We start from the raw sequence: 10,585 nt of genomic DNA on the forward strand, positions 1-10,585 counted from the left end.
GTAAAAGCATGGAAGTTTCAAAATATAGGCATATTTAAGGAATGGAGAGTAAGCCAGGGCATCCAGACAGTCTGGATGCATGCTAGGATAGGAAGAGGAGTTAGGAGTTTCAGGTTGTAACTGGTTCTGCTTCTGCCCCCTCCATTTTGATGACACCAATCTCTCACCAAGATCAGACTCATCTCCTAATCACCGAATCAAAAGCACATTTGTCAATTATTATCTTAATTAACTATATTATATAGAATTATTGACCACACTCTGAAACTCATTGCCTTATCAGGCTTCTGTGATAACATTTTTTGTATCTACATCTCTTCCCCTTCCCCTACCCCATGGCATGTTTTGTATTAGATTTTCCTTTCCTTACAAATACACATTTGTTGAAATAGTGTATCCTTGAGTACATTTACAAAATCATGACACTGTTTTAAAAACTAACTGCTAATTTTTAAAAGGATTTTCCCAATATTTAGCTAGTAAATTTCCATATTCCCTTGCAATCAGCTGCTCTTATAAACTAATGAGACTGTGCTTAATTTTTATTTATTTTTAAAATGGTATAAACCTCACTGAAATTCTCTGGAATATTTTCATGTAGGTGAGAAAATTCTGTTTCCAGGTTTTTAAATTTTTTTTATGTTTTTATTTATGTTTGAGAGAGAGAGAAAGAGAGATACTGACAGTGAAGGAGGGGTACAGAGAGAGGGAGACACAGAATCCGAAGCAGGCTTCAGGCTCCGTGCTGTCAGCACAGAGCCCCACACGGGACTTGAACCCATGAACCGTGAGATCATGACCTGAACCAAAGTCAGACGCTTAACCGACTGAGCCACCCAGCCACCCCCTATTTCCAAGTTTTAAAGAAAATATATGCAGACATGAGGGGTGCCTGGGTGGCTCAGTCAGTTGGGCGTCCGACTTCAGCTCAGGTCATGATCTCAGTTTGTGGGTTCGAGCCCCACCTCAGTCTCTGTGCTGATCTCTTGCTCAGAGCCTGGAGCCTGCTTCAGATTCTGTGTCTCCTTCTCTCTCTGCCCCTCCCCCACTCACACTTTGTCTCACTCTGTTTCTCAAAAATAAATAAATGGAAAAAAAAATTTAAAAACAAATATATGTAGACATGAAAAATTTTAGTATGTTATTCATATAACTTGCCCAGAAAATCATATCAGGATATACGGAAACATCCCAAATATATTTTCAAAATTCTTCCTTTTGAAAAGCAGTTGCTTTTTACTTAAATATCATATTGATATCAGAGGACAAAATAAAGATGTTAATGACTTATAAAACATTTGTTGAATAGGGACTTACCAGATAATAGAGCAGCAAATTTAGAACACTTATCTTTTATTAGCAGAAAAATATATAACTCATCTTAAATTCAGCAACTCTTTTAAATATTAGCATGATAATACTTAGTTGAGTGAACCTCTCAACTGTACATGGTCACTTGTCTCATTTTAGGAGTTCATAAAGATCAAAAATATAAGAAATAACAAGTGGGGCGCCTGGGTGACGCAGTCGGTTAAGCGTCCGACTTCAGCCAGGTCACGATCTGGCGGTCCGTGAGTTCGAGCCCCGCGTCGGGCTCTGGGCTGATGACTCAGAGCCTGGAGCCTGTTTCCGATTCTGTGTCTCCCTCTCTCTGTGCCCCTCCCCCGTTCATGCTCTGTCTCTCTCTGTCCCAAAAATAAATAAACGTTGAAAAAAAAAAAAAAAGAAATAACAAGTATTGGCAAGGATGTGGAGAAAAAGGAACGCTTGTGCACTGTTGGTGGGAATGCAAACTGGTGCAACCACTGTGGAAAACAGTATGGAGTTTCCTCAAAAAATTAAAAATAGAATTACCATATGATCCAGTAATTCCACTACTGCGTTTCTATCCAAATTTTATGCTAAGCGACATAAGTCCATCAGAGGAAGCCAAATACCATATGATTTCACTCATATGTGGAATTTAAGAAACAAAACAGATGAACGTAGGGGAAGGGGGGAAAAGAGAGGGATGCAAACCATAAGAGACACTTAACTATAGAGAACAAATGGAGGGTTGCTGAAAGGGAGGTGGGTGGGGGATAGGCTAAATGGGTTATAGGTATTAAGGAGGGCACTTGCGATGAACACTGGGTGATTTAAGCAAGTGATGAATCACTAAATTCTACTCCTGATACTATTATTACAATATATGTTAACTAAGAATTTAAGTAAAAACTTGAAACATTAAAAAAAATTTAAAAACACAAAGAATATGAAAACACTAATTCATAAAAACATATGCACTCCTATTTGCAGCATTATTTATAATAATTAACAGAAGCAACCCAAGTGTCCATCCATAGATGAATGTACAAAGAAGATGTCGTATATATATATATATATATATATACACACACACACACACACACACACACACACACACACAATGGAATATTATTCAGGCATAAAAAGAATGAGCTCTTTCCATTTGCAACAATGTGGATAGAGCTAGAGGGTATAATGCTAAGTGAAAGAAGTCAGAGAATGTCAAATATATTGTTTCTCTCATATGTGGAATTTAAGAAACAAACAAAATATTCTCATAAATATAGAGAACAAACTGGTGGTTGCCAGAGGGGAAGTAGGTGGAGGGATGGGTGATAGAGATAAGGGGATTAAGATTACTCTGGTGAGCACCGAGTAATATATAAATTATTGCATCACTATATTGTATACCTGAAGCTAATACTGTATATTAATTATATCAATAAAAATATTTCATATAGAATCTCATATATTAAAGATCCTTTTCATAAAAATTAACCATATTAATGACATCCTATATCTTTTTGTGCACTGTTTGCTTCAGCTTCTGTGCTACAGTAGCTGGCCTCTGATGAAAATGATTTTTGAATGGAGTGGTATTTCTTACATTCTAATTCATTTATTCACCATGCAATAGTTTTTAATTATAAAGGTATTTTTTTAACTTGTTGCTATATTGTTTTTCTCTACTATTTCCACCAATTTTTAAACCAGTGCAGATAATTTTTACTGCATAAAGAGAAACAAGCATTTCACCACTGATATGCAGATCTTACTCGATTTTCAATGGGGTTATATCCTGATAAACTCATTATAAGTTGAGAAAAAAACATCATAACTTGAAAATATCCTAAGTCAAAAATGCATCAATACACCTGATGCATCAAAGCTTAGCCTAGCACACCATAAATGTAACCAGAACACTTGAATTAGCCTATGGTTGGGCTAACAGTTTATTTTATAATATTTCACAATACAGTGTTGAATATCTCATGGAATTTATTGAATACTGTATTGAAGATGAAAACCAGAATGGTTGCATGTGTACAGAATGGTTGTTAATGTATTGGTTCTTTAGCACCCTGACTGCATGACTGGCTGGGTGCTGCAGCTCATTGTTCTGGTCAGCATTACGAGAGTGTATTCCACCTCATATCCCTAGCCTGGAAAAAGAACAAAATCCAAAACTTGATGTGCAGGTCCTACTGACTGTGTATCACTTTTATACCTTCCTAAATTTGATATATCACAAGTCAAACTATTGTTAAGTCAGAACTATCTGTATGACTTTTCATTTTTACTTAAAAATTTTTTTAATGTTTTTTTAAATTTTTGAGACAGAGAGAGACAGGGCATGAGCAAGGGAGGGGGAGAGACAGAGAGAGAGAGGGAGAGAGGGAGAGAGAGAAACAGAATCTGAAGCAGGCTCCAGGCTCCAAGCTGTCAGCACAGAGCCTGACATGGGGCTTGAACTCACGGACTACAAGATCATGACCTGAGCCACCCAGGCACCCCTCATTTTTACTTTTAAGTAAGTAACCTCAATAAGGGCTTCTTAACTTTTATCATTTAATTAAATTTATAAAGTAATGGAATGATTATTGCATAGTGATAGTTGGCAATCGCTGATCAGCTGCTTTGCTTTAGGCACTCTTCTAACTCATACAATTTATAACATTCCTGTGAAGTAAGTTATATTATGATTGCAATTCTATAGATGAGGAAACTAAGACACAGACACCAAGTAAGGTCAAGTAACCACCCCAGGTTCTATACTGTTTAAGTTACAATATTTGTAAGATTTGAACCCAGTAAGTTTGACTCTAGAGCCCAGGGTCCTACTGCTAATCACCATATTATATTGTTTTATGTTAAATGATATTAAATACAGACTTGTAAAAAATCTCAAGTTTTTCATGCCCTCAGTGCATTTTATTTTTTTTTTAAATTTTTTTTTCAACATTTATTTATTTTTGGGACAGAGAGAGACAGAGCATGAACGGGGGAGGGGCAGAGAGAGAGGGAGACACAGAATCCGAAACAGGCTCCAGGCTCCGAGCCATCAGCCCAGAGCCTGACGCGGGGCTCGAACTCACGGACCGCGAGATCGTGACCTGGCTGAAGTCGGACGCTTAACCGACTGCGCCACCCAGGCGCCCCCCTCAGTGCATTTTAAAAAATGTTTGTGTATTAACAAGAGCAATAGTTCTGTTTTCAATAGCTGATATCACAAAGCACATTTCAGGTTGAGTTTCACTATTAATGATAGTAGATAAAAACTCAGATTTCTGAAGAAGTTCTTGATAATTTTCACATATTCTTTACACCTTTTTCAGATGACATTAGAATTATTAGTTTTACCTCCAAAACTTATAAAGTGCTTATAAGGAATTTAAGGGAAATGTCAGTTTGACCATTTTCTTCCTTTTCCTCCTCTTCTTCTTAGCTATATGTAGATAATACCATTAATTTTGAACATTTATTTGCAGAAATATATTTAGGTCACTTGAACATTTCATAGAAAGTTGAGTTAAAATTAAGGTAAGATAATCTGTGAAGTCATTTATCTGAGCACACGTAAACTACTGTATATCATGAAGGCTGAAAACAAAGAAACAAGCATGGAAGTCACTACCAATACTTGCAAGTACAGAATTCCATCTTGTTTCTCAATATATCTCACATACCATGACTCACACATAACCAGTTGGCCCAGTGCCCTTTCAGAGAATCACTAAAATTTGTTCATCTGTAAAGGAAAATCAATCGTTTATAGATTTTCACTGAACAAAGGCAAGGCAAGATTTACAAAAGAAAAAAAAAGCTATGTGAACTATGAAACTTAAATTTCTCCTTGAGCAAGCTAGTTGTCCAGTTACTATCAGGGAGATCAGTCTGTCCTGAGATAGACTGATTAACATGATTGGTTTTTTCTGAAAAATTTTGTGATCTGACCTAAAAAGTATATATGGCATGAACATCTATGGTTAATGGCTCCTTGGGGCTTTGGGTTGCCTTCGCCCCATCTCCTCATTTAAATGAAGACTGTATTATTTCTTCATTATAATTCCCTCCTTTTGGTCACTCTCAGCTACCAGAGCAATCAAATTCATCAGGAGAGCTTCAGCATCATGTTGATGCAATATTAGCAACTGAATGTTAGCTCCTGTAAATGGTTGGAAGTAATATTTTAAGCACGTGGATATTAGTACTGAACAGAAAGAATTATGAAGACTAAGAGGCTGAATATACAATGAATATACAATAGATAAAAGTATAACTCTTACCCACAGTCTGCAGCAACCTGTATCAGAAACTAACCCTATATATATATATATATATATATATATATATATATATATATATATATATATGAAATTTATTGTCAATTGGTTTCCATACAACACCCGGTGCTCATCCCAACAGGTGCCCTCCTCAGTGCCCATCACCCATTTTCCCCTCCCTCCCACCCCCCATCAACCCTCAGTTTATTCTCAGTTTTTAAGAGTCTCTTATGATTTGGCTCTCTCCCTCTCTAACTTTTTTCCCTTCCCCTCCCCCCCTAAAGTTTCTCAGGATCCACATAAGAGTGAAAACATATGGTATCTGTCTTTCTCTGTATGACTTATTTCCTATATTTTCAATAAATCCAGAAAGCCAGCCTGTTATAAGTCAGACTTGTAGGAAGTCAGACTGCTTGCTACCTCTAGTAACAATCCAGGAAGTTAAACGATAACTTCTGTAACAATCATCAAGTGACCAGGACTTAATTACAATTAGCTTTCTAATTTTTGTCTCTCTTTCTAACTTAGAATAAGACAGAGTGCCAAATATATACCCATGATCCATCACATAGGATGCCTCACTTCCAGTTAGCCCACCTACAGCTTCCTCATGCCAGTAGCCTTCAATGAAGGCAAAACTGAAGCCTTTCCTTTTTTCCACTATAAAGTTTCCCACTTCTTATATGCCTTTGAGTCTCTGCCAAACAAAAGTGATGGCAGCTGACACCCTTGCTACAGCGAGCTCTGGATAAATAGCCTTTGGATTTTTTTATTTGGTTGCTCTTTGTTTATTTCCACTGGATAATGACTGATATTATGAAACATTTGGAATGCACTTTGTACCTTAATTAACTGGTAGCTATGCTTTAACTGAAGTGTGCAGCTTATCATTGGGTATCATATTAACCCAATCTTGCCGGGGCAGCAATTAGTTGAGATCATTCCATTATCTAGAACTATTACAACTAATAAACCTATCCTAGTCTGTAGGTGTCTCAGATATGTCCTGGTAAATTACTGTATCAATAAAATATGAAGTAACCAGGAGATTTGTTTTACATACATAGAAAGGTCAGATAATAACATCAAAATATGCATTTTGCATCAGAATATAGTGAAAGGCAACCTGAAATGTACCTTATGATACTAACTATTGAAAACAGAACTATTGCTCTTAATACTACATAAACATTTTTTTAATGCACGCAGGGCATGAAAAACTTGAGATTTTTAAAAACTCGAGATTTTTTTAAAACTCTGTATCTGATGTCATTTAACACAAAACAGTATAATATGGTGATTAGGAGCAGGACTATAGTGCAAATATTTTTCTTCTGTTCCATACTTTTCCTTTTCATTATGTGGATTGTTTCTTTTGCCATGCAGAAGTTTTAGTTTGAAGTAGTCCTGCTTGTTTATTCTTGCTTTTGTTGTTTGTGCTTTTTGGCATGACATCCAAACGATCATTGGCCAAGACCACTATCAGGAAGCTTTTTCTTATGTTGTTTTCTATGAGTTTTATGGTTTCAGGTCTTACATTTAAGTCTTTAATACTTTAATCAATTTTTGTGAGTTGTGTAAGGTAGGGATTGAATTTCATTCTTTTGCATGTGAACATCCAGTTTTCCCAGCATTATTTATTGAAGAGATTATCTTTTCCCCTATGAAGTATTCTTGGCTCTCTTCAAATATTAATTGAGTTATGTGTGGGTTTATATCTGGCTCTCAGTTCTGTTTCATTGATTTATGTGTCTGTTCTTATGCCAGTTCTATACTGTTTTGATTACTGTAGATTTATAGTTTGAAATCAGAAAGTGTGATGCCTCCAGTTTTATTCTTATTTCCAAGATTACTTTCACTATTGGAGTCTTGTGGTTCCATCCAAATTTTAGGATTCCTTTTTATTTTGTGAAAAATGCTGCTGGAATTTTTATAGGAATTGTATTGAATCTATGGATGACTTCAGGTAGTATGAACATATTAACAATATTAATTCTTGCAATCCATGAACATGAGCTATTCTGTTTATTTGCATATTTTCCAATTTCTTTTATCAATGCCTTATAGTTTTCAGTGTACAAACTTTTCACCTCTTTGGTTGTTTGTTCTTAAGTATTTTATTGGTCTTCAAAGCTGTTATAAATGGTATTTATTTTCTTTCTCTTTCAGATATTTTGATAGTGAATAGAAATGCAGTTGATACTTGTATATTGATTTTTGTTATCCTGCAACCTTACTTAATTTGTTGATTACTTCTGTTTTGGTAGATTTAGAGTTTTTCATATATAAGATTATTCTATCTACAAACAAGGACAATTTTACTTCCTCCTTTTCTATTTGAATACCTTTTATTTATGTTTTTTTTTAAATGCCTAATTACTTTGGCAAGGATTTCTAATACTGTGCTGAACAGAGTGCGGAGAGTGGCATCTTTGTTTCTGATTTTAGAGGAAAAATTTCAGCTCTTCACTGTGGCATCAGATGTTAGCTGCGAACCTGTCATATATGGCCTTTATTATGTTGAGATATGTTACTTCTATATTCAAAGTGTTGAGAGTTTTTATCATAAAAGAATACTGAATTTTTTGAAATGCTTTTTCTGCATCTATTGAATATATTGAATATGATCTTTATCTTTCATTCTATTAATGTGGCATATAACATTAATGGATTTATGTATGTTGAACCATCCTTGTATCCAAGGGATAAGTCCCTTGATCATGGTGTATGATACTTTTAATGTGCTGTTGAATTCAGTTTGCTAGAATTTTGCTGTGTATTTTGCATATATATTCATTAGGGATATTGTCTTCTGGTTTTCTTTCTTTTTGTTTTAATGTTTTATTATTTTTGAGAGAGAGAGAGAGAGCGAGAGAGCGAGAGAGAGAGAGAGAGAGAGTGAGAGAGAGCAAGCAGGGAAAGGGCAGACAGAGAGAGAGAGAGAGAGAGAGAGAGAGAGAGAATTGGAAGCAGGCTCCAGGCTCCGAGCTGTCAGCACAGAGCCCAATGTGGGGCTTGAAGTCACATACCGCGAGATCATGACCTGAGCTGTAGTCAACCGCCCAACCAACTGAGCCACCCAGGCACCCCCAGTTTTCTTTTATTTGAGTGTTATTATCTGATTTTGGTATCAGGGTAATGCTGACCTTAAAAAATAAGTTTGAAAGTATTCCTTTTTGGGAGAAGTTTGAGAACTGACGTTAATTCTTCATTAAATGTTTTTGGTAGAATTCACCAGTGAAACCACCTAGTAGTCTTGGACTTTTCTTTGTTGGGAGGTTTTTGATTATCAATTCAATCTTCATACTTATTATTGGTCTGTTTCTTAACAGATTTTCTGTTTCTTAATGAGCCAGCCTTGGTAGGTTTAATGTTTCTAGGAATTTATCCATTAATCTGTGTTATCCAGTTTACTTGCTTGTAATTATTCCTCATAGCCTCTTATGATCCTTTGTATATTTCTGGTGTCAGTCATAATGTCTCCTCTTTCATTTACAACTTTAAGTCCTCTCCCTTTTTCTTGGTTAATATAGATTGATTTTTTAAATTTTGTTTAACTTTCAAAAAACAAACTCTTAGCTTTATTGATCTTTTCTATTGTCTTTCTAGTCTCTTTTGTTTATTTCTGCTGTAATATTTATTATTTCCTTTATTTTCCTAACTTTGGGATTAATTTTTTTCTTTTTCTAAATGCTTGAGATTTAATGTTGGGTAGTTTATGTGAGGTATTTCTTTTTTAATGTACATTTTTTCACTATAACTTTTCTCTCAGAATTGCTTTTGCATCATCCTGTAAGATGTGGCATGTTGTATTTTCATTTTTGTTTTTCCAAAGAAATTTTCAAATTTTTTATTTGATTTCTTCTTTGACCCATTGGTTATTCAGTAATATGTTGTTTAATTTCCACATATTTGTGAATTTTTCAGTTTTATTAATGTTACTAATTTTATTTTTATTTCTTAATTAAAATTTTTTTTCAAATATTTGTTTAAATTCTAGTTAGTTAACATACAGTGGAATATTGGTTTCAGAAGTAGAATTTTGTGATTCATCACTTACATAGAACACCCAGTGCTCATCATAACAAGTACCTTCCTTAATAGGCATCACCCATTTAGCCCATCCCCCATCCCACCTCCCTCCATCAACCCTCAGTTTGTTCTCTATAGTTAAGAGTTCTCTTATCGTTTGTCCCCCCCCCTTTTTTTCCCTTCCCATATGTTCATCTGTTTTGTTTGTTAAATTCCACATTTGACTGAAATCATAATGGTATTTGTCTTTCTCTCACTGACGTGCTTTGCTTTGCTTAATAGACTAGCTCCATCCATGTTGTTGCAAATGGCAAGATTTCATTCTTTTCATTGGCTGAGTAATAATTCCACTGTATGTATGTGTGTGTGTATATATATGTGGCATATATATATATGTGGCATATATATATATATATATATATATATATATATATATATATATGCATGCCACATTTTCTTTATCCATTCATCAATCAGTGGACACCTGGTCTCTTTCCATAATTTGGCTATTGTTGATAATGTTGCTGTAAACATCAGGGTGCATGTACCTCTTCAAATCTGTATTTTTGTACCCTGTGAGTAAATACCTAGTAGTGCAATGGCTGAATTGTAGGGTAGTTCTATTTTTGACTCTTTGAAGAACCTCCATACTCTTCTACAGAGTGGCTGCATCAGTTTGCATTCCCAACAGTGCAAGAGGATTCCCCTTTCTCTGCATCCTTGCCAACATTTTATTCCTTGTGTTGTTAATTGTAGCCATTCTGACAAGTGTGAAGTGGTATCTAATCGTGCTTTCCATTTATATTTCCCTGATGATGAGTGATGTTGAGCATCTTTTAATGTGCCTGTTAGCAATCTGTATGTTTTCTTTGGAAAAATGTCTATTCATGTCTTCTGTCCATTTCTTCACTGTTTTGGGGATGTTGTTTATGGGGTGTTGAGTTTGAGACGTTATTTATAGA

Source organism: Puma concolor, chromosome C2 (genome assembly GCF_028749965.1).
Source record: "Puma concolor isolate L17-30 chromosome C2, mPumCon1.1.hap2, whole genome shotgun sequence".
Classification (NCBI taxonomy): domain Eukaryota; kingdom Metazoa; phylum Chordata; class Mammalia; order Carnivora; family Felidae; genus Puma; species Puma concolor.